This window comes from Schistocerca cancellata, chromosome 4 (assembly GCF_023864275.1).
Source record: "Schistocerca cancellata isolate TAMUIC-IGC-003103 chromosome 4, iqSchCanc2.1, whole genome shotgun sequence".
NCBI lineage: Eukaryota > Metazoa > Arthropoda > Insecta > Orthoptera > Acrididae > Schistocerca > Schistocerca cancellata.
Window position 1 is genome coordinate 892,880,366 of NC_064629.1, and position 26,661 is coordinate 892,907,026.

The window sequence follows — 26,661 nt, forward strand, 5'->3', positions numbered from 1 at the left end:
GGAGAAACACGAAAATGCGGTCTCAAGAGAGTACATTAGAGCTACCTATGTTTCTATTTAACCCATGGGAATGTGCAGCCTGTGAGGTCTCCTTTGTTTCTTTTCGATTGTTGTCTGTTGCTACAAAAGCCACAGGAGGGGGAGAAGTCTGCTGATATCTTCTGCAGGTTGTGTAATGACTGTCCTTTCAGCATTCAGTGCTTAATCGACAGGTCACTGCCACAAAGACCTTTCACCTCTGAAGCGGGTTCCCAGGTAATTCCACTACTATCTCTTCTCTCTATACTCTTTTCCTGTCAGAGCTGATGTGATACATGTGTGAGATAATATATTTTTCCTCAGTGACTGTTCATTTGAGGTACCAAAACTTATAATAATGTAAAAAATTTCAAGTTCTGTGGGGTCAAAGTGAGTTCCATAGCTGTGATGTCTTCTACAGGTAAAAATGGCACAGTGAAAACTGTACAATTTGAATGATTCCAATCATATATGAAGTCTTCATGGGTTGTCAGCCAAGTAGCATCGTCGTTGCATAGCAACGTTTCGACGGAATGCGTCTCCATCATCTTCAGGCGAAGTGTCGGGCTATCATCGGTCGCGGGCTGATATCTCTACTGGACCACTCTCCACTTCCCACCACCGGCCCGCGGGATCGTCTGATGCGCCTGGAGCGGCCGGTGAAGACTTCATATATGAAATTCACCAAGAAAGCCTGCACTCACAGATTCCAATCATGTTGAAGAAGTTTGTCGTCTTCTGTTAGAGGAAACAGAAGATGATCCTGATCTAATTCTGAGTAATGAAGATGAAGGTCGAGAAGAAATCATTGAGGACGAGAAGTAGATTTAGAAACAGACCAGACTGAGGATTCAAATGGTCAAGAGGATTTGAAGCTGAATCATCCACATGGTGGAGACAACAATTGTTTCATCACTTTCAAGAAAAAGTGGGATAAAATTATTGACAAGTGGCAATGGCAGAAAACCCCACAGCGACAGAAAAATGGAAAACAAAACACATTGAGTGGTACAATACGGGCTGCCGCAGGCTCTGCTCATAAAGCAAGAATTCCTTTACAGGTGTGGGAGCAATTTTTTGATGTTTCAATGATGCAGGTTATTGTGAAATACACACATCAGTTCTCTGAACAATACTGATGGGCAAAATACCAGCAAGAAAAAGATGCTCATTTTACAAAGGTGACAGAGATCAAGGCTTTAATCGGGCTGTTATATCTGAGTGGAAGACTTCAAGCACACCATCTCAACACATTACACATTAGATTTATGAGATACCAAACGCCATGGTGCTGAAATTTTCAGTTTGGTGATGAGCAGGAAGTGATTCCTGTTTCTGCTCACATGTTTATGTTTTGATTACAGATTGACAAGAGGGAACTGACAGAAACACAACTGTTTGCTGCATTCATGAACGTTTCCAAAATTTCAGCAGAAACGGTCAGAAAAGTTACTCTCCAGGAGCTGACGTAACAATTGATGAAAAACTAGAAGGTTTCCAGGGAAGATGTCCCTTTGTGAAATGTATACCATTGAAACCTTGGAAGTATGGAATAAAAATTTAGGCATTGTTTGACAGTGACCATTTTCTATGCTGGCAAACGACCAGAAGGATCACCATTTGATGTCAGCAACTCACCTGCTGACATTGTCAGAAGATGTTATTTGCCTCTGCACATCACAGGTCACATCATAATGATGAACAATTGGCCCATCAGCTGAGACATAGGCAGGACAAATGGTGTTTAAAAATGTCAGTACTGTCGCAAACCTGAAGGAGGGAAAAAAAAAAAAGTACAAATTCCTGTAGCTTTCAAGACTCACAGACCACGATGTACAATCGAGCATTTTTGGTTTTTGCACTAAAGCTTTGGTTTCTTATATCATGAAAATCGAAAAAAAGTGGTACTCATTTCTACCATGCATAATGATGAAGCTATTAATACTGAATGGGTGAAAACAAAAAACCCGAAATTATTACACACTTCAACAAACACAAAGGTGGAGTTGACACTAATGACCAGTAGTGTGAAACATTTAGTGTTCACAGGAGTACCAGAAGACTGCCAATGGTTGCTTTTTATTCTATGCTAAATATGGCTTGAGTCAATGCACAGCTCATTCTCACTAGAAATAACATAAAACTTAAGAGAAGGCAATGTTATTTTAAGAAACTTGGTGAGAAGTTGGTGAAAGATCAGCTACATAGACGTGCAGTGAATTGAAGGGGTATTCCTTTTCCCCTTCAGCCAAAAAAGATGTCTCTCTATAAAAATGGCAAATGAAACAATAACAAAGTCAAGGTGCAGAGATTGACATCACCAATAATTACAGCTGAATGTACTCCAAGCAACTCAAAGACCAGTTGTAAAACCAAAGAATTTGCAGATATATTCGCTAGAAACCAAGCCACAGAATATACTGAGGCTATAATAAGAGAATATGTAGGTGACCTAGAAGTAAATCCGAGCCCTGATGAAGCTACAACAGGATCTAATCGGCAAGAACAATATATGTGGCCAATAATTGGGAAGAGCTGACACTTCAAATTCTGTAATTTCCACAAATTTTATTGAACCCCAAATATCAATAAAATATTCCAATGGGATAAACTGCACAAAAGGCATGTCGGATCTTTGCGTGTATCCAAGTAATTTTCAGATTGAGAGTTCTGGAGGGTTAAATATCTATCCAAAGTATGAACCTCAGCCTCAGGACTCTAAATTTTGTCTATGCTGACAGCTAATGTCAAACAATATGAGATATGTGAGACTGTAGAGGTAGTAGCAATGTTGACAGTCCTGTACATCCTCTCTACATACTATAAAAGTAACCAATACAAACCAAACACACTGCAAAAACAAATGTGTATGTTCCCTCTTAGGAATAAGAGGAGCACAGGGGAACTTAAACTCAACTTGAACCCATTTTAGGAAAGAACAACACTGGAACACCTCTAAACTCCTAAATACCTTGATAGCACTTTGTATTATGCAGCATTGTTTGAACACCACTCTTCAATTGAGTGCCAGTAATAACGAGCACTGTGGACAGTGTTGTTATTTGGAAAAAAAACCCGATGGGGAGACAGACTAGGCGGAGAATGCCACAAGGGATACACACAAAACTGAAATAAAACATGCATCAAAATAAAATGAATTGACTGATTAGTACAAAATCAGTAAAGATGTAGTGACATGGTATTGTATCAGGGCCAACTGTTCTCATATGTTGAACCTGCAAGTCAGCCAGCTTTCCCCTTTCTGTCAAAATGTAGACCACATCTCATAAAATCCCTCTTGCTAATTGCACTGACAGACACTAAATCAGTTTGGTCCACTACCTGATATATGGAGTTGATCAATTACGTTGACCTGATTCAGAGTCATTCAACTGATGCTGATTGTAATGCCTAAAACAGAAACAAACTCAGTAATTGTATTTCTTCTTGCCAAAATTATCTTTGAAATTTCTACGTTTGTCAGTACTGCTTCCTCCATCACATGCTATCACAACATAACTTTTAGGAAGTCCTCACACAAAGATGGTAGGTTCTCAACCACTTGGCGAAATCGCGGAAGTCATTTGTGATCTGATACTAGTTACCTAATTCTTCCTGCAACAGCTAGCCTACACCTCTTCCAGAACTGTCACTTAACATCCTGGGCTTTCTTCCTCTTTGGTGCTTTCTCTGAAACAGTTCGTGTCCTATTGATATCTAGTTGAGCCTTGGACACACCTGAGACACTTCCATATCTCACTAGCGAAACTCTTTTTTGTGTCACTGACAAAATTGAGATATTCTTCTTTTCCTGTAGCCCCTGTTATGTGCAACCAGTTCTGACTTTTCTATACCACTGTCTCTCATCTTAATCTTTCTTGTTTTTACACAGCCCTGTTCAGCTCAACTAGTGAGTCACTAATTTCTCCTTACTGTTTGTTTATTTCTCTGCATCACGGACAGGTAATATAATACCAAAAGGAGAGACATATAATTGACAATTTCCTATGTCACTACATTCTCAAAACTTAAACCATCTATCACAACCAAGTTTAGTGCGAGGGTGCCAGAAAGAGTCCAAAAGGTAGAACATAGGGAACACAGATACTTTAAGAACTTTTTCACTTGCTTTGTGCTATACTACAGTTTAGGTACATGGGTTAGGAACACGGTTTAATCATGCAGAATGTAATGGCATGGCAAATTGTGAATTAAGTGACACACTACATGAAATTATAGGGTCTCTGCATAAAACAATGAAATAGGTAAATATTAAGTAAAAATTAGTTACGTTATGGCTGATATGGACAGTGTAAGGTAAAAAAACTGGAAAAATCAAGGGAGAGGCAACAGTTTAAAGTAGTAAAACACTACGCACATAATTGGACCCACAGAAACAGAACAATACCGGCCCATTTTGTCAGTGACACAAAAAAAGAGTTTTGCTACTGAGATATTGAAGTGTCTCAGTTAGATGTATGCGTAGCCAAGGCTCAACTAGCTATCAGTGGGAGACCAACTGTTTCAGAGAAAACACCAAAGATGAAGAAGCCCAGATATTTGGTATCTGTAATACAAGAGATGCAGGTTAGCTGTTATAGGAAGAATTAGGTAACTAAAACCAGGTAACAAACTTCTCCGAGGCACATTCGTGGGTTAGCCAAGTGGTATAGGACCTAGCATCTATGTGCAAGGACTTTTAAGAGGAGGGTTATAATATGAGAATACATAGTGAAGGAAACAACAATAACATGCACAGAAGTGGCAAATATAGCTTCTGCAAAAACACTATACTTATTCAGTCTGTTACTAATTGAGGCATTATACCTGACCCCAGTTTAATAATTCTGAAGCAGTCCATTAACCACTTCTATCATGAATTGGATCAAACCGCTTTAGTTCCTGTCAATGCCACTGAAAGCAGTTGTCTATAAGTCATAGCCTACATCTCAATAGTAAAAGGGGGAAACTGGTTGGCTCAAGAGAAGAATTTTTAAAGGAGGACACAAACAACTTTCAATCATCATGATGTATACTTATTAAATGGCAGGTTCAGCCCATCATAACAGTTGGTACAGCATCTTCATCTTCACTGATTTCATCCTCATCAATGCATTAATTTTATTTCAGTGTCACCGTCAGGTGGCTTGCGGAGTATGGATGTAGATGTAGATGTGCTCGCTGTGCTCTCTCTGTCATAGTCATGTCTGACAGTAAATCTCGTCTGTTTTGTGATTTATGTAGGAACGATACCGCTTTGCTCTCGATATTTCGACATCCGACTTAGAAATCCAGTGGAGATGTCTGATATACAAACTACTACTTGTATGCCTTCCCTTTCATCCTATCAAGAGCTTGTTAAATCCATGTAACACGGAACTGAGACACTGAAAAGAGGCGGACAAACACAGCAAAATTCAGTGTTGTGAAACTGATGAGAAAATTCAATGACTTTCTGATGTACCGGGTGATCAAAAAGTCAGTATAAATTTGAAAACTTAATAAACCACGGAATAATGTAGATAGAGAGGTAAAAATTGACACACATGCTTGCAATGACATGGGGTTTTATTAGGGGGAAAAAAAGTATTGCTAGACGCGTGAAAGATCTCTTGCGCGCGTCGTTGGTGGTGGTGATCGTGTGCTCAGCCGCCACTTTCGTCATGCTTGGCCTCCCAGGTCCCCAGGCCTCAGTCCGTGCGATTATTGGCTTTGGGGTTACCTGAAGTCGCAAGTGTATCGTGATCGACCGACATCTCTAGGGATGCTGAAAGACAACAGCCGACGCCAATGCCTCACCATAACTCCGGACATGCTTTACAGTGCTGTTCACAACATTATTCCTCAACTACAGCTATTGTTGAGGAATGATGGTGGACATATTGAGCATTTCCTGTAAAGAACATTATCTTTGCTTTGTCTTACTTTGTTATGCTAATTATTGCTATTCTGATCAGATGAAGCGCCATCTGTCGGACTATTTTTTAACTTTTGTATAATTTTTTTTGTTCTAATAAAACCCCATGTCATTCCAAGCATGTGTGTCAATTTGTAGCTCTCTATCTACATTATTCCGTGATTTATTCAGTTTTCATATTTATACTGACTTTTTGATCACCCGGTACATACAAACGATACCACTTAGCTCTCGGTATTTCGTCGTCCGACTTATAGAGCCTGTGGGAACGTCTGATGTCATTATACTCTGCAAGTCCTTATGCAGTGCATAAACTGCCGCTGACTGGCAGTTGCGTAAGAAGCACGCGCGCGATCTCCCGGCAGCACAAACTTCGAAGGGCACCAACCGGCCTCACTCCATACCCTACCTCGTGATTCACAGCTATACCAGTAGCATCATGTTCGTCCGTTACACAGATGAGTGAGGGTTTTATTGGCCTCTAGTCTCTACACCATTTCGAGAGGACATTATGCGGCGAGCCGGCCGAAGTGGCCGAGCGGTTAAAGGCGCTACAGTCTGGAACCGCACGACCGCTACGGTCGCAGGTTCGAATCCTGCCTCGGGCGTGGATGTGTGTGATGTCCTTAGGTTAGTTAGGTTTAAGTAGTTCTAAGTTCTAGGGGACTTATGACCACAGCAGTTGAGTCCCATTGTGCTCAGAGCCATTTGAACCATTATGCGGCCTTGCGTCTGATACTGGCAACAGTTTTTTGTATTGAAATGCCGCAGATAAGAAGGGTAAAGGCAATTACTCTCGTAAGTGACGATTATGATTGTTTCGATGTCTTCCTAACTGGAGTGAAGTGGGGCACTGTTCTGTATTGTTACCGCAGTCTGGTGTGGTTGGGACGCGATTTCTGAAGTGTCAACGGTCCAGGTGGTACTGCAGCTGAGCGCCGGGAATCACGTGTTTCGTTGGCCTCGCACGTGTTTATGGTGGCGTGTCGCTTCGTGCCGGTTTCTCCTATGCTGGACTTAGCTGCGCGATACCCAGTTAGATCTCTGTTAGCGCTCTCGGGGTGTAGCGTTCATATTCCTAGGTTCGTTTGCGCAGTTGCCAACGGGCTCATGTGCACGCGCAGAGTTGAATTCGCGTATGAGCAGTGCTTTTGCCACTTCTGGCTACTTGAAGTGTGGCTGTTAGCCATACGAGCAGTAGTAACAAGTAGCCAGATGCTACCCGGAAAAATTTTTCTGGCGCGCCCAAGCTGCCAGATTCGCGCATGCGGAGTGCAGTGTGAATTGTAGCGGACGATCATTCTCCACGTGACCCATGTATATCTTTCGTGATATTGCTGTTCACTCTTCATTTACAGCTCCCACGACAAATGAAAAAATAATTTCTGTGACCAGAAGCCATCAAGTGAATTAATATACATCCCCATAATCAACGGCTAAAATAAGTTAGTAGTTTGTTTTCTGATTTTATATTATTTCCACGTTATTAGCGATCAACCATTAATTATCTTGCAGACTAAAGAAGTTGTTTTTGTCGATTTGCTAGAGAACTTTGCTTCTATTAATCTTGTCGGCCGAGGCAGTCTATTTATTTGAAACGAAATGTTTCATTCCACACTATTGGCTAGTTTCAACTGTTCGTTCAATTTCAAGTGCTCATTTTCATTTTCTGGCACGTATGGCATTACACCATAATAAAGAACCAAACATGAGATAGTACAGCACTGGTACTCCAAGAAAATTGGCATCCCGAAAACAGCACAGAAAAGCTGAGTGCCAGGTAGTTCAGTGTGAATCTGGACATACGAATGTGCACTTGAAGCCGAATTAAGCATTTTAGTATTGTTTACGAGATTCCGATGCTTTTTTCTTTTACGACATTGTAAGATCTCTTAATCCTATATACGTATGAAAATATGTAAATATTCACTTGAATCTGACGAAGCAGGCAAATTTGGTCAGTAGTATCGAATTAAATATTGTATTTCAAATATATTGACAGCTTTAGCAGGATTTTACAAATCTGCCTTCTGTGAAACACAATGTTATTCGATCATAACACACTTGTCTAGTACTCCCTCAAGGCTTGACGTTATTTGTTAATTTGTGTTGTTTACATTGTAAATTCATGAAATGCCATTCTATGGTAAATTGTAGACTGACAGCACACTGTTTTCTCGTTTTAACTCTCCACATGGCTTTATATTTATTCGTACAGTAGAATATAAACTGCCAGTTGTTCTGCTTCTTGGCCTCACAGATAACTTGTTCATTTTTTATACAGTTTGAAATAGTCATTGAATAATTTGTCCGTTGTTCTGGTGTAAACTACACAAACTTTTTATTTTTACAAGAAAAATGTATTCCTTCGTAGTAGGTTTTTGCAGTACTGTGTAGATTTAAACCTGCAACATAACAATATTGCAGAGTACGAATAAATCAATAAAAAAAACTGTGAAAGCCACCACATAGTAGAATGTTAGGGTACTTTGAGCTGTAGAGTCTAGTTTTGAAATGAATATTATGCCAAGGACTGCTTTCTTATACGCAGTTCTTATCTGGGTAGGATATTACAAAACAGTTGCTCCAAGTACTACTCCGTACGCGTCCTCTCAACATGCCGCAGTGCTGCATATGGCCACGTGTTGCCCCACCACGCACGAAATTCCAAATAGAAAAGCGTAGGAGTAGAGCAGACAACAAGCACGGTCTTCCGGCGTCATCTTAGCTGTGCATGCACAGTAACTCCTATGTTCTGGCGCTTTCTGCCAACTGCTCAAACGAACCACCTTTCATCAAGGGGAGGTAGCTTTCTGTGTTGTGTCGTTGGCGTAGCTACAGTCATCTGCCATCAGTTGGCGCTGCACTCTGTTGTGAAAGTAGTTCAGTTTTTAGTCTTGAAGTGTGGTGTAGAAGTATGGTTTCGGTCACACTTACGTTCCTGGCATAATGCTGATGGCTACGATTCGATTTGTAAATAAGTGCATGCATGTTTCATTGTGAAATATTGCTGCTACATGCCTTGAGTGGCGGTCACGAAAATAGACACCTCGAGGCCACACACGCCGCTTGCAGTCCACAGGCGCAGAGCACTGTGATTCGCCCGCCTCATAACTTCGTTGCCCCACCGTTAGAACAGTACAGTAGGTCGGCGCCAACTGAATGTTCAATGTTCATTGTTCCCATGCGGTTTAGTGTGTTCATGTGCGGTTCCAGTCTTCCATGGGATGTTGCTTTGACATGTGTTTGATAGTGAGCGGAATACAGAAGCAAGGGCGTACGTGTAGTCTTACTCCAGTCGTTGTGCGTAAAGGGCGAAAAAGGCATTCGAAAACAATATAGAATCATCGTATAGACATTTACTAAAGTTTTTTACCTGTCCAACGCGGAAGAAACCAAGAATAATATAAATTATGCATAAGTTCATAAAAACGACAAACCTTGTGGCATTTCGGAATCTATTGTATTCTCCAAGAAAGGAATGTAAATGAAAACTGAAATCTACTGAAACTGACGATGTTACGGAAAGTCAGTGCGTAGAAGTGTGTTCAGATAGTACAACAGAGTAGAGTATCCAAAGGCTCGAAAAATGCAGGGTGATCCCAGTGAAAAAATTAATTATTGTGGCTCATAGATCTCCGTTCTTTGTCTACTCCGCTCACCTGGTATTTATTCAGAAAGTGTAATGCTGGACGGAACTTTTCAATGGAATACAGAAACATTGCAGCAGCAAGAACGCCATTTTGTGTACAGTGCACTTATTGCGTGCTGATGACAATAGTCTTGTAGTATACTTACAAGGGAACCTCCCCATTGCACCCCCTCAGATTTAGTTATAAGTTGGCACAGTGGATAGGCCTTGAAGAACTGAACACAGATCAATCGAGAAAACAGGAAGAAGTTGTGTGGAACTATGAAAAAATAAGCAAAATATACAAACTGAGCAGTCCATGCGAAAGATATGCAACATCAAACATAACATAAGCTCAGGAGCGCCGTGGTCCCGTGGTTAGCGTGAGCAGCTGCGGAACGAGAGGTCCTTGGTTCAAATCTTCCCTCGAGTGAAAAGTTTAATTTTTTATTTTCAGACAATTATCAAAGTCCAGGCACTCACACATAATCAACTTCGCTCACCAAAATTCCAGGACATGTTCAGATTTGCTTGGAAATATGCAGGATTTGACGGTCTACACACGGAAAAATTTGAAAACGTTAAAAACATATGTTTTGACAGAGCACAGGGAAAACTGTGCGACTGTGAAACTGTTGCATTCATTTATTGCAGTTTATGTGACAAACTCCTATGTTTTCATCACTTTTTGGGAGTGATTACACATCCACAAGAAAACCTAAATCGGGCAAGGTAGAAGAATCTTTTTACCCATTTGCCAAGTGTACAAGTTAGGTGGGTCGACAACATATTCCTGTCACGTGACGCACATGCAGTCACCAGTGTCATAGAATATATCAGACGTGTTTTCCTGAGGAGGAATCGGTTGACCTATGACCTTGCGATCAATTTTTTTCGGTTCCCATTGGAGAGGCACGTCCTTTCGTCTACTAATCGCACAGTTTTGCGGTGCGGTCGCAAAACACAGACACTAAACTTATTACAGTGAACAGAGACGTCAATGAACGAACGGGCCGATCATAACTTTGCGAAAATAAAGAACGTAAACTTTTCACTCGGGGGAAGACTTGAACCAAGGACCACTCGTTCCGCAGCCGCTCACGCTAACCACGAGACCACAGCGCTCCTGAGCTCACACTACCATTGGTGTTGCCTATGTTGTACATGGACTACTCAGTTTGTATATTTTGCTTATTTTTTTCATAGTTCCACACAACTTCTTCCTGTTTTCTCGATTGATCTGTGTTCAGTTTTTCAAGGCCTATCCACTGTGCCAAATTATAACTAAATCTGAGGGTGGTGCGATGGGCAGGTTCCCTTGTTAGATAAAATTTGGGTATCACAAAACCTGTTCTTCTCGACTTCAACAGAAGTAGTGGCCTCAAACTACCTACAGGTACTTTGGTATAGCGTATAACGGCGTTGTGGGAGATGGGTGCAGCGGTGAAGGGTGAGTAAAAGCTGCAAAAAGAAACTTTTGGAGATGCAGGTAATATTCTCGGACTTCATAAGGCGAGTCGTGGGAACAAAAAAATACTTGCTGCGGCACACTGGTACTTCGCGCTGTAGCGTGCGGAGTCTCTCGCAAATAAAATGCGCTCAAATTGACACGGTACAATAATGATTAATTTTATAGTGTTCTTAGCAACTTTCTGGCTGGAAGTTTTTTTCAAGGTCCAACAGAACACACATTTACCAGCGATGACAGTTTTCATTACTCAGACGGAACAATCTCACATGTTAGCGTAGTTTACTTTTATTGCCGAATACTTTTATGCTTCTCTCATAAAATATGTCACATGCAACAATCAACTTTTACAATTTTCATGTACTCTTTCGGTGCAAATATGCTAGCGGTAATGTTTTATCAACAGGTTGAAGTAAAAACTTATTTTTGTTCAAAATTTCATGTATTGTTAGTTTTTACTTTTTTTCGTAACAGTCGGAAAGAATTTTCGTTTGAAAAGAACTCCATCATATTCTATATTAAAAATAGAGGTACTAATGTTTTTTCTGAAGTTTTACTAACATTAGAAATTACAACTGGCTGGCAATGCATAAGTTGGCGAGATGACCTTGAGGTGCCTATTTTCGTGGCGGCTGCTGTAGTGCATATAAGTTCGCATGTTTGACGGTTGTGTGATGGCTGGTTATGTTCATTTTGGTAAATAGCCAAAATCCATTCCCCCCTCCCCCCATATTTTTTGTCATGAATTTTACAAGCATTGTACCTCAAATTATTGTCTTTGGGTTCAGGACCACTGCACAAGTGTCCACCACAAGGCCGACGGATGTGCATCTCTAGATTTTTTAATTTACGTGCAGAATGTATGCATAAGTGGGCTATACATTATTTCAGCTTATGTGCATTTTGACATCCTGTCATTCAGCTTAAAGTACAGCTATGGTTTCTGTATTTTTCGTGTTTCCTGACATGTCATCACGAGAAATGCAGCTGCAGTGTTGTCAAACAGCATACTCGTATTAGGAATCAGAACTTCTATAGTCTATTTCACGTTAAGTTATTGAATTAGTAGTATGTGTGTGGTTGCTCTCTGAATGGTGCTGTCACTGGTGCATGGCAGCACGACTCCAGGGCGACTTGGCTCATGCCAGGTATATCGCAGACGGGGTTGAGGTGGACTTCTTAACCAAGGAAAGGGAGCTATCCCTGAAGAGTTACTTGCTTAAATATAGACTTAAGTGTTCCTACTAAATGGTGTACAGTTTGGCCTTTAACGTATGGGGAATAAGTCGAAGCGAGTCGTGTCTGGAAGGTTTGGCCCTCCTGGTGTTTGCTTAGTGAAAGATGCAGGTGGAGAGACTCAAGCTTATAATTAGGAGAAACAGTGACCATACGTCTCTGAGCGAATAGCAGCTAGTGGAAACATGTTGAGCAGGTCAGCAGATAAGCCTGGCCCTACACAAACATCTTTTGTCTCTGACGCCATAGTGCCAGTATTCCATAACTCAGATTCTGACGACAGAGAGCCTATCCGAGTATGCCCTGGTCACCATGTTCGATCGCCATCTTGTAATCCAGCTCACCCATCTTGGGTTGTGACGCCATAATAGAGCCACACCATTAGTATCTTAAGTGTGGACCAGTATGCTAGACTTCCACACTGTCATAAAATAGTCCGACAGGTCTGAGCTGAATTGTGATAACATAATGTTGTGCCAGTACGCTCCAGTCACCATATTCAATCGCCATCTTGCATTCCACGTCAGAATCCTTGGTTTCTGATGTCATAGTTCTGCTGGTGCACACTTCCATGTTGCGGTTTCAGACGTCATTGAGGCTGTCCCAGTATTCCAAGTCACATTACGGTTCGGAATTAATAGTATGTACATACTCAAGATTACTAAGTAGGTTGGGCCAATGCGTTCGGCAACGATCAAGGCACTTTTGTGTGACGTCACTGTCGTGAAACGTTAGCTGCGCAAGACGTATTCTCACCTTTTTCGTATGGCACTATTCCGCTTAATAAGCCAACATTTAATTTACGAAAATATAACGGTTCGATAGAAGCTTATCTGTACAGCGACTTCATGCTACCAGTTACTGCGACTAGGAAACTCATATTTTCTTTCTGTTATTGGCAAAAATAAGACTATAGATTTATGGCTCCAGCTGAATTTATATTGCACTATTCAATTTTTTCTGATACATAAGCCACAAACTGGTATCTTTCAGTCAGTTGTAAAATGTTATACAATTTTCAACAGCACTGGAAAAGCAACAATCACAAGAGCTTTTAGATTTAGTAAAGAGATTTTGTGCATCACACTCGGCAGTAGCGTGTAATGTCTTATTCCTGCGCGTATTAAATAGCAAGGAGACGCTTTAAGTCCAGTTACTTGAAAAATTACTACACATGATTATACAATGTCTAGAGGCTTAATCACCTCACTGTCAACAATTTTAAGAATAATTTAAATTTGATAATTTAAACACATTGATTCAGTGCATTTGCTGATGTGTTGAAGTGCCTTGTCCAGGTGAAGGTTCTGGTTTTAGCGTACATTGTGATGATCTCTTGAGAAATAGTTGGAAACTCCCCAGTTAAAGTGTGTCATCACGTTTCTAACCACACTGGCGTCTTTACACAGATTGCTGCGCCGGCCGTAGTGACTGAGCGGTTCTAGGCGCTTCAGTCTGGAACCGCGCGACCGCTACAGTCGCAGGTTCGAATCCTGCCTCGGGCATGGATGTGTATGATGTCCTTAGGTTAGTTAGGTTTAAGTAGTTCTAAGTTCTAGAGGGCTGATGACCTCAGATGTTAAGTCCCATAGTGCTCAGGGCCATTTGAACCACAAATTGTTGCCATGACATTTTACAAAAAAAAAAAAAAAAAAAACGCCTCTAACTACTTAACAACTTCAAACCACTCCTCTGATGGGACGATTAAACCACCATGAGACACTTTCTCAGTCCAGCCAGAACTTGTACGATTTTTGACACTTCTATTATCTTACCATTAGGCTTGCCAAGTGACTATGGAGGCACATCCGGAAGCAATATATTCAGCTATGTAGCAGAGACCTTCCAGAGAACACACTGAATCCTGTATCAAAGGTGAAACAATCAAGTTATCTAGTGTAATATCCCCTCATTTGTTGCTCACCTTCCAGCAGTGACAACGCTTCCTCAACAGCCCACACCATACTTTAAACCTGGAAGTCAGATAGGTTGTATCAGGTGCAGCTGTGACTGGTGAACAACTGCATAACAAAGTCAGCAATACTTTTGTTCATAACTAAGATACGCAAACAGTTTTTGAATTCCACTGGTAAAGGATGTTCATAGGCCTTGCCAGTTGCTGTTATCTGGGAAAGTAGGTTTTCAAGGCAGTTTAAATTGAGCCTTGAGGTTAATACATACTTCAAATTGTAAGCATTTTTCAAATAAAAAAAAAAACCACTAGTGACTGCATCAAGGTGAGTAATCCTTTTGGAAAGGAAGTAAAGTTTTATGACATCCTACTCTCATTTTTTCGCAGACTGAGTAGAATCTGCAAAGAACTTCCTCTTATCTCCATACACAATCCAAAAGCACTTTAAACTGGTTGTTTGCCAACAGGTACTCTCGAATTCATAATATCAAAACTAGGGTGCAGGGAAACAGCAGCACAGCCATAGACAATATTTTTATTCATTCTTCATTACTAAATGGGCATTCTGTTTGTAAAAGGGTGAATGGCCTTTCAGACCATGATGCACAAATTTTAACACTAAAAGGCTTTTGTACTCAAATGTCACATATAATAACAAACTATGTAGGAAAGTTAGTCCAATAGCAATAGAGAGTATTTTAAACCTTGTCAAGGAACAAGAGTGGCAGGATGTTTATAGTGCTGATGACATAGATGACAAATATAATGCTTTCCTGCATTTCTCCTGCTCTTAGAGAATTGCTTTGCATTAGAATGTTCTAAACTAGCAGTAATAGGCAGCCTGGGTAGCTGACTAGTGGGATAAGGATATCATGTAGAACAAAGTGGGAATTATATCAAAATGTCAGAAGTAGTCACAATCAAGCTGCAGTGGCCCATTACAAACAGTACTGTAAGGTACTCAAAAATGTTATTAGGAAGACAGAGTATGTGGAATGCAAATAGAATAGCTAATTCACAGGGTAAAATTAAAATCATATGGTCAGATATGAAGGAAGTGTCTGGTCAACAGCACAAAGTCGACAATATAAAGTCAGTTCACAGTAAAAATATTTCTGTTATTGATAAAGAACATATATGTACAGTATTTAACAATCATTTTCAGAGCATTGCTGGTGAATTAAATAAAAATTTAGTTTCTACAGAGAATCATATAACTTTCTTGGCTTTCTGAGGTTGATGTCTGAAATACTCCTCTGTGATACAGACAAGGGGGAGATTGAGTCAATAATTAAATCGCTGAAGACTCTCATGGTTATGATGGAGTGCCTAGCAGAATATTAAAGTACTGTGCTGCACATGTTAGCCCTGTATTTAGCCATATCTCTAATTTTTCCTTTAGGAATAGTCAGTTTCCTGAATGATTAAAGTATTCAGTAGTAAAGCTGCTTCATAAAAAGGGAGAAAGGGATAATGTAGATACTTTTAGACTTATGTCTCTGCCATCAGTATTTGCTAAAGTTATTGAAAATGCTGTGTATGTAAGGATAATTTATCATTTTATGTCACACGATTTGGTATAAAATGTACAGTTCGGCTTTAGAAGTCTTAACAACTGAAAATGCTATATTCTCTTCTCTCTGTGAGGTACTGGATGGGTTGAAAAAAGGGTTTTGAATGCTAGGCATATTTTTTGATTTAACTAAGGTGTTTCACTGTGTTGATCTTAAAATACTGCTCCAGAAGTTGGACCATTACAAAATACAGGGAGTAGCTCACAACTGGTTCACCTCTTACTTTAGTAACAGACAGTATAAGGTCATTATTCACAATGTTGAGAATGGCTGTGATATATAGTGCAGTTCATGACCCATGTCCATGGCGTGTAGAAAATGAACTAACGCTAAATCACAGTATGACTCAGTTTCTAACACACAATTCAACAAAACCTGAAGTTTTAATTTCACAGAATGGGCATATCATTAGTGAAACTGAACAGTTCAAATTTCTAGGTGTTCAGTTAGATAGTAAATTGTCGTGGAAAGTCTATGTTCAGGATCTTGTTCAAAGACTCAATGTTGCCATTTTTACTATTCGAATGGTATTTGAAGTGAGTGATCATTTGACACGATAATTAGCTTATTTCCAAGAATAAGCAGCTTTTGCTCAGTTAATACTAAGCAGAAATCAAACCTGCTTTTGGATCGGACTTCCTTAACTCTTGTGCAGAAAGGTGTGCAGTATACTGCTGTATTCATTTTCAATAAGCTACCACTCAAATTCAAAAATCTTAGCAGTAATCCACGCCCTTTGAAATCGAAACTGAAGAGTTTCCTCATGGGTCACTCCTATTTTATCGAGGAGTTCCTTGAAAAATTAAGCTGATTCTAGTTGTGTTGTTGATTGTGTTTACTTAAACTTATAGATTGACTTTCTTCAGGTTCATAAACATTTTATTTTTATCTGTTATTACTTTTATGTCGTAATTTCATGTACAGACACGTTTCATGATCTTTGAGATTTGCTCATCAATTTGGTCCTATGGAACTTGACGGGTAAATAAAATAAATATTGTTTACCAACTTTAAGAATTCTGCAGTCTTTTTCTTCAGGCATTACAAAAGACATTGCCTCTGATACAACAGTTTTTTTTTTAACTGGCCAGTACACTAACAATGTATGTCGACTGTAAACGTTAAGCTATCTCACACCACTGCAAGTTATGAATGACACATTTTCATTTGACTGATTTATTTGTGAATAAAAAAACACAGAATTGAAAAGGAAAATAGTCTGTTAGAATACTATCAACAAGTGAACAATAGTGAAAAAAGTTTGATTAGACAGTTGCATGCAACGATTAAATATTAATCATTTATTGAACACTGTTGCTAGAATCCCTATTTGAATGATAACACTACACTCACTCAAAAGATTAAAATTCCTATTTAAGGAAGTTATTCAATATTTTTGTATACAATTCTCTCCTCTCTCTACAAGCTAAAATCGAATGAAATCTTATATACCTATCATATCTATGATGATGTCTCCCATAATGGCTCACTTATGACTTCGATTGAAATAATACTTTGCATGTTACTAAAATGAATGTCAGAGAGGGATGTACCACAAACTGTTTACTAAACTCCCACAGCTAAACACCCTTTAAGCAAAACACAAAATAGAAAAGAGTTGGCAAGCAAGATGAACATGCTGTTGATCTCTTCCGGAAACTCTCAGATGATGAGCAATACATTTAGGGGCAGGTTTATTTCTCCATTATTTTTCAACAAACATCATTTTACTGCGTGTTTAGTCATTGCTTTTCGCCATTTAATGAAAAACCATCATCCAAAATCTTTACTTTCAAACTTCACAGACGCTCTCCTACCAAACTTGCAGGACTAGCACCTGTGGAAGAAAAGGTATTGCACAGGCATGGCTTCGGCGGAGACTGGGGAATATTTCCAGACTGACATTTTCACTCTGCAGCAGTGTGTGCACTGATCTGAAACTTCCTGGGCGATTAAAACTGTGTGCTGGAGCGAGACTCAAACATTGAGGCAAGTGCTCTACTGCCCGCGAAAGACAAAGGTCCTGAGTTTGAGCATCAGTCTGGTACACAATTTTAATATCTGCCAGGAAGTTTCATAACAGTGCACACACTGCTGCAGGGTGCAAATTTCATTCTGGATCAAAAGCTTCACCATTTAAGGTACTTTCGCAAATACCCAAACATGTTTCATTTCATCGCCGAGTTGTTGAAGCACATGTGCAATTCCTTCCACATTTTCCCATTTTACCCTCCCCCCCCCCCCCCAATCTGATACAATACTAACAACAACAAATCCCACTTTCTGAATCTCTTTGATGATACTGACCAACAAATCCCAATTCATCGAGGTATTAAAACTATAACATATAGGCTGCTTCCATGTTCCAAATAAGTCATGTGGAAGAACCTGTACTAGGCTATGTGGTCCAAATATGGTCTCTCTTTCTTGGCCATAGCATTTGCAACTGTCCACATTCACTTCAGCAAAGCTTAACACACAGTCTCTCTGCTTCACTTAAGCTTGTTGCTTGCTGACTCAATCACAACCCATCAGTCAAAATCCAGGAACACAGAGAAAATAATTAGATATCCATTTTTTATGTAGAAAATCCCAATAATGGGATACTCATTACGTTTTTCAAATAGACATAAGCTTTTCTGGACAGAGCGCACAGAAGTGAGGCTTCGCTTATATCTTCCTGACTTCAATGGGTACTCTTCTACAGTTACATGTGACATTTAGTTTTGTGTGTGTGCAAATAGTTTTTCTAAAACTTTTACTTTCATCATCACTTTAGCACTTTGTAGATACTGAAGACTTTGGCATTGCTTCCTTTGTCTGCTTAATGCACGAGCCAGAAATTTATTATTCGTTCTCAGTGTACTTTTTCAGCTACTAAACACCGATTTTTTTTCTTTTCATTTCATCATCGATATGGTGTTTTTCTGTTTCTGCACTTTGATCCACTTTTTTCCTTCGGTGTGCCAGTGAAGTTAACTGCATGTTTACATGTTTCATGATCTTTCCTTCAGTCATTTCTTTGTTGGATAGAAAATGAAGCAGCAGCAACAGCTTCAGTAAGATGAAAGGTAAGAACTGCAGTCATCTAAGATCTTTGACTGAAATTTCATTAACTTTACTTGGAGATCCCACAAAGAATCATTTTCATTAAAATGTACACTACAGGTAGTAGCATTTTTAATGTTAATAGTATCACTTCTACAAAGCTGAACCCACCGGGCACATATTTCAGGACCTTTGGGAAACTTCTGATAGGCAATACTACTCCCTTTAGTCTTCTGATTATAGTTCTCACACACATCCACATTAACGTCAAGCAGAAAGAATAAACTCCGGAGAATACAAAAAAAAAAAAAAAACCACCACAAAACTAACTTGCTTCTACATGTAAGAGTGCGCACGAACTGAGCAGAGTTTCAGTGCTGATGTAATATACAGTATGGTGAAAAATCTCTTCTCTCTACACACACACACACACACACACACACACACACACACTATGGGCACCCCACACCTGGTTCATATCATCCCATACAAAATGATTGTCAGCAATGGTAAATTTATGTGCTGAAACAGAGACGACTTACAAGAGTAATTAATCTGTTCCCTTCTTATCCCTGACATTCCAACACAAAAGAGTCACCACTGCCATATGTTAGATGACAGTGCCCCCTGTATTTAACACAGGCCAGAAATCAGGAACCCTAGCTGTGTTTCAACAATTAGTAGTAGTGGTGGTGGTGGTGGTGGTGGCAGCAGCAGCAGCAGCAGCAGTAGTCATGGTGGTGGTGGTGGTGTTGGCAGTTGATTCAAGAGATTTGAACAGAAGGCTCCATGGCGAAATCAGATTGCAATGGGTTCCCAACAAACTGTAGGACTTTCTGCAAGCTGTACCACAGTGACTTTCACATTCTTTTGATGGGTGGCAGTATAACTTTTTAACTTAACACTGTTTTTGTTGTCGAGACATCACGGTGCGATTGAAATTTAACATCGATGTAGACAAAATGTTACACTCAAACCATCCTTCCTATAAACAGAATGTAATCTAATGTCCAGGATGGCATTGCACTTTTAAGTGATTTCTCACATAAAATATAAGTAACCTCCTGGCAGATTAAAACTGTGTGCCAGACTGAGACTCAAACTCAGGACCTCTGCCTTTCACAGGCAAGTGCTCTACCATCTGAACTACCCAAGCACGACTCACTCCTTGTCCTCACAGCTTGGCTTCCGCCAGTACCTCGTCATTCTGATAAATTATAAGGGTTTGACAATAAAACATAGGACAACTAAGATCACTCACCTGTAAGGTCCAGGCTTACTACCGATCAAGAATGAGTCTGCTATTTATTTCTAGCATGTGGATATCCAGGGAGAGATTCAGTCTATGGCGAAGGTACGTTAAACTGTTCTTTGGTGATACAGTCAAGTCCCTATCATAACATGAAGTGCACGATGAGAATGAGGAGCTAGGTGTGTGTAGATGTGCACTGTACCTAAGTCTGGTAGTGTTACTCCTATAAACACAAAATCCATACAAGCAGAGTTCACAGACAGTCTTTCTAATTCTATTAGTGCTCCTGTTTGTTTGCGTAAAAACATGCTGCATTTAAATAATATAAAAACTGTTATTTGGAAAGTGTTGCAGAGTAACGAGTAGGGTTGATGTAGAAAAAAAAAAAGAATAAACTATGTTTTTTAATCATGCTTATTTATTTTCCACTCTTCACAAAGTACAAAACATATATTAACAACATATAAAAGTTGTATATATTATATAATAATTTTACAAGTTGCATAATGTTCTATTTCATCATACACGCAATCCATCAGACTTAATATTTCAGATGTTGGAGAGAGGGCCTTAGTAGTTTATACATCTGCTATGTCAGAGAGAGATATTATAGTCCAGTTGCTGCTGCTATGTCAAAGAGACTCAGCACATTTTACATTATATGAGATTTTTACCCTGAAAGGTCTAAGAGTTGTATTTTATGGTACAGCTTCTCACAGTTTCTTCCAACATTTGACCATTATTATGTACCTTCTTTTCACATTCCTACAGCAGTGGGAAGAGCCTGTGACACATTCAGCTGTCAGAAAGGTAGATTTCTGATGAGGTGGTGAAGATATATTTGAAATTCTAAGACAATAGGCATAGGTTATGGGAAAAAGAATGGTAATAAAACAACATGTAGAAGAACATATTGGAATGTAAGTTTAAGAGTGAGATGGTTGAATTGACGATGGGTAATACAAACTTACAGCTGATCTTGTACACTGAAGAATTACTGAGATATTACAGACAACTGTCCATTAAGACCAACAATTTTAATGTCGACCAACCCCAACTTACAGTGTTTGTTCATGGGTCTTCTAGATGCTTTCTTGCTGTCATATGGAGTACACTGTAAACTGCTGCTAGCTGGCAGTCGTATAAGGAGCTAGTGCATGTGCTCCCGGCAGTGCCAACTTCGAAGGACACCAATTGTCCACGATTCCCACTGTACCTCACAATTTGTAGCACCACAATGCCTGTAATGTCATGCTTGACCATTGCATGGAAGAGTAAATGTTCTATTCGCCTGTAATCTCAGGATCATGTCAACAGGATGTGTTGTGGTCTAGCATATGTTATTGGTGACAGTTTTTTTGTATTGAAATGCTGCAGATAAGAGGGGTTTGGGTCATTATTCTTGTGTCATGTATTTTTTTCCACATTTATATTTACCACACTTTTGATGGTTGTAATTCTGTTTTAATGTCTTCCTAACTGTTGTGAAGTGGGGTGCTGTTCTGTACTGTAACCGCAGCCTGCTGTTGTTGGCGTACAATGTGAGTTGTTGGCAGTGAGCTGTCAATGTTTCCATGTGGAACTGCAGCAGCCCAGTAATCTGCGAGCTGTGTGAATCAAGCACTTATGGTGACGTGTCACTTCATGCAGATTTGTCCCGTGCTAGACATAGCTGCACAATACCCTGTTAGGTCTTTGTTTGCACTCTCATGGTGTAGCATTCATTTTCCTTTCACCAGAGGGAGGTAGGGGTCTGCGCTGTTTCACTGGCATAGCTACAGTCTTCTGTCAGTAGTTGGTCTTGCACTCTGGTGTGAAGTAGATCAGTTTTTTGGCTTTAAGTGTGGTGCAGAATTTTAGGCTCCAACTCTATTCCTATAGAAAGTATCTTACTTTCCCATCATTTGCATTTGCCATGTTTTGATGGCTACAAACGTACACATGTTTCATTCTCAAATGTTGCTGCCACACACACACACACACACACACACACACACACACACACACACACACTACAAACATAGTACCTCAAATTATTGTTTTTGGCTCCAGGACCACTGCACCAGTGTCCACCACCAAGAGGACAAGGTGCATCTCTAGATTTTTTTTAATTCCATGAGAACGTATGTACGTGTGGGTTATAGGTTATTTAAAATTCTGTGCATTTAGATTCGTTGTCAATCGGGTTAAAGTACAAATGTGGTTCCTGCAGTTTTGTCACACAGCATACTAAGGTTGAGAATCTGAACTTCTATAGTCTATTTCGCATTAGGTTATTGAATTGATATTATGTATGTGGGTCCCCCCCCCCCCCCTTCAGATTGGAGCTGTCACCAGTGCACGACAGCACGAATCCCAGATGACTTTTCTCTTAGTGGGCATACTGCAGACGGGGTGGAGGTGGGCTTCTCTGCAGATGGGGTGGAGATGGGCTTCTCAACAGCGGAAAGAGAGTTAACCCTGAAAAGTTACTTGCTTAAATAAATACTCGTATTCTTCTTAAACAGTGTCAGTCTGGGCTTTAAGTTACTGGGGATAAGTCGTGGGGTGGGGTGGGGGGGAGAGGGGGGAGATCATGTCTGTAAGGTCTGTCCCTCCCAATTTTTGTTTAACTAAAGATGCATGTGGAGAGACTCTAACTTGAGGTCAGGAGAAGCAGTGACCATATGCCCCCACAGAATAGTAGCTGGGGAAAACGAGTCTAGTAGGTCATCACACAGGCCTGGCCCCACACAAACATCCTTTGTCTCTCATGTCACAGTGCCAGTATTCTAGAACTCTGCTTCTGATGACACAGAGCCCGTCCCAATATGCCCTGGTCACCATGCTCTATCGCCATCTTGTATTCCAGCTCACCCATAGTGACACTATTTCCAAAGAGGGCAAACAGGTGTCCAATATTGAAACTCCAACAAACAGCAACCTTCTCACCTCTCTCTGTAGCTGTCTCAAACTTAAGAAAGGTGAATCTGCTGCTCAAGCATGAGAAGTTTGTCTCGCTGGCTTCACCTCATTATTAGCAGAGGTCAAAACCTCAAATCTGTTCACTGGAAGTATCAGTCTAGCTTTTCTTATTTCTCCACGCGACATTTCCTTCAAAACAGGTCCAGATCACAGTTCCAGGACTCAAACCACTGAAGTGACAGTTCACTATATATTACACTACTTGGTAGTCAAGTATCCATCGGGTCATTCCATGTCAATTCAATGCACATCTCAACCTGAGCCCTCTGATTTCTTTCAAATTTTGGGCATTCAATTACCCAGAAAGAAAAAAAAAGAAAAAAAAATTGCAAATGTGTATTACACCTGTGAAGAAAGTTACAGGTCTGGAAAGTTTGGAATTTGTGCTAAATTTAGATGTGTATGTCACAACATAAATTACTGTAATTCTGGTTCTAATTCAGTTACAGCAATGAAAATGGTACCACTGGAAAGCTGACTAATAGAACTTTACACTGATATGCCACATGGCAGGTTTCTAAGAATTTTCATACTAAAGGTCCTTGACCTTGAATAACTCAAAACATCCCATCTTCAATTTTTTGAAAAAAAAAAATATTTAATTGCTCCAGTATGTTACTATAAATATGGTAAATATCAAGATGGTACACCAAAGGCATCATGCACAAAAAATTATTTTGTCAACTTAAGTACACCAGACAGCTTTGTGGTGAATGTGAAGAATAAGTTTGACCTGTTGCTTCAGTTAGAAGCTGATGAGCCTCAGACAGAGGTAGGTGTAGAGAGGGCACAACAAACTTTCAGTAGAAAATTGAATAAGAATGTAGGGAAGTCAGCAAAGAGAAAGAAAGTTTTGTTGTTAGGCAGTTCACTTGCCAGAGGTGTAGGCCAACTTTTGCAGGACCAGTTAGGATCAGAATACCAGGTCACGAATTTTTTTAAACCAAGTGCTGGCCTGTGTCTGAGTCAGGTGACAGAAGATTTAGGTTCACTCTGTAAAGATTTTACCAAGGAAGACACCGTGGTTATTCTGTGTGGGCCGGGCAATAGTATTGACAGAGATCCTGGGTACAATATGCAGTGTGACCTGGCAAAGATTCTGGGATCTCCTGCTTACATGGCAGATGCTCTATACATCTGAGCCACCAAGGACACAAATGAATAGTGTGACTGCAGGAACTTATCCTAATACCTATTAGGTACATCACGTATATAGATTGTGGACAGTTGGGAATGTGGGTCTCACAGGAAGCGTGCAAGGGGTAAGTCCCTGCAGTCGCACTATTCATCTGTGTCCTCGGTGGCTCAGATGGATAGAGCGTCTGCCATGTAAGCAGGAGATCTGCGGGTTCGAGTCACGGTCAGGGCACATATTTTCAGCTGTCGCCATCGAGGTATCTCAACAACACCTGTCGGCAGCTGAGGATTTCAATTAATCATCATTTAATGGAAAAAGAATTTATCGAAATACAGGGTGACACAGAAAAACGGGAACATTTCCAGAATCCAATAAAACTAGGATTGATGAAGGAAAGAAATTGCATTCATAGTAATTGGAACCTTACAACTTTGCCATTTATGAAACATTGGGGGCATAAACTCCTGTACAAATACATTCGTGAAATCTGCTGTTGAGATTCCTCATTGACCACTGCAACATCTCAGCTGGGATACTGTGAATTGCACCCCAAATTCTCTGTTTTAACTCATCCAGGGTTCTTGGTTGAGTTGCTCTTGAGGTACCCTCACAAGGAGGGGGGGGGGGGGGAGGGGGGGGGGGAAATCACTAAAATCACTAACAGATAATCTAGGGTGATCTAGGGGGCCAGGGGATGTTACCGAATTGTGATATCACATGGTTGGCAAACAATTCTCACACATATGCAACTGACTGCTGTGCAGAGTGTGATGTCACTCTGCCCTGCTGAAACCAGGCTTCTTGAACATTTGGAAAGTTGTTCAATGCAGCTGTAATGAAAGTTTGTAACATCTCCATGTAATGATCAGCATTGAGAGTTATTGTATTTCCCTGCTCATTTGCAAAAAAATACGGCCCGATAATCCGATGTGATGAAACACCACACCATACTGTCACTTTACTAGCATGTAAAGGGCGCTCATGAAAGTCATTAGGATTTGTGTTTGCCCAGTAATGGTAGTTTTGTTTATTCACCTGCGAGATGAAAATGTGCCTCATCTGACATCCACAATTTTTTTTACAAATTCATCATCATTTTTTGTTTCTGTTATCATTTGTTGACAGAACCCTAATCATAAATGGTAATCATTGTCCTTCAATTGTAGCACCAACTGTAGTTTGTATGGATGAAATTTTAAATCAAGATGAAGAATTCTGCGAACACTCCCAGGACATTCTAACCATTGCTGCTTTCTTACGAATTGAACATCATCGGTTCCATAATACAGACTCGCTTTCAAAATCAAAGTTTGCACAAGAACACGCACTTCTTGGTCGTCCTGTTGGTTTCTTCTTGAAGGCACATCCAGTCTCTTCGAAGTTATTAATCTAACATGTTATGGTGTGTTTCGACGGTACGGCATCACGACATCCTAAATTATAAAAATGTCTAAACTCCCTCTGCACTGCTACCAATCTATCAGTTTTTATAAAACATTTCTATGGCTATCGCGTGGTGTTGTTCGTTCCACTGATCCACAATTACTGAAATGACTGACTGACTGCCTGCTAACTGTCATGGACCTGCAGTGCTGCCACCTGCCCATGGCTGCCACTACTCATTTCAAACATTCCCATTACTCTGTGTAACCCTGTATTAACAACACTAGCAATGTGTGTGCGTGCGCCATTTCAAAACAAATGAATCAAATTCTGTGTGATAAAAACAATATTGAGACTAGAACCACATCAAAGGTCAAAGCAGTGGTTGGAAGCCCATAGCCTTGCAGCAAGAGAAGCATCCTTATTTCCAAAAAGGTAAGGGCAGTGTTTTCTAGGATATAAAACAGGTGTTTATTATTGATTTCACTGAACAGTGTAAAAGAAAAACTGGTAATTACTGTGAAAGTCCTGTGAAGTAAATGAATAATGAAAAAGGAGAAGCAGCATGGACTGCAAACAGAAACAATCATTCATCAGAATTATGCATCTTTCTACAAAGTTTCCTAAGCCTATTCACTCCATTTGGCACCCCACTGGTTTCCACACATGTCCATGCCTACAGAAATTTGTAGTTCGAAAATGTTTATAGCCTAACTATGAGATTATGATTCCACAGTCTAATGTCAGGGATAGAATCAACTCAGTGGAAAAATGCTTGACAAATTCATTGGCTTAAAAATTAATTATCTAAAAAAAGAATTGTCTTCTGTGCGCTTTGTCAGTTTTTATTAATACTTTCCATTCCTCTGGGCTCAATATGTGTGTTAAACTTTAACACTCCACAGCCGCCCCCCCCCCCCCCTCCTCCTCCTCCTCCAGCCCATGCTCCAAAATCTTTGTTGTGGGGACAGACTGATCTATAGAGGGCCAATGTCTAGGTTACAATTTGGTTATCAGTTGGCAAAGCAGTATAGCAGAGTTCAACTAATGATGAGCTTTATCAAGTGAACCCACCAACATTTAAAGAAGTTGATGTAGTCCTTAATATAAGGAGCAGTCA

General features: G+C 40.1%; 1 protein-coding gene across 1 annotated transcript in view; it reads right to left on the reverse strand.

Moving 5' to 3' along the window:
* LOC126185053 (uncharacterized) overlaps positions 1 to 26,661 on the reverse strand; it is a 904,507-nt gene that overhangs the window by 856,052 nt on the left and 21,794 nt on the right. The window lies entirely within an intron of this gene.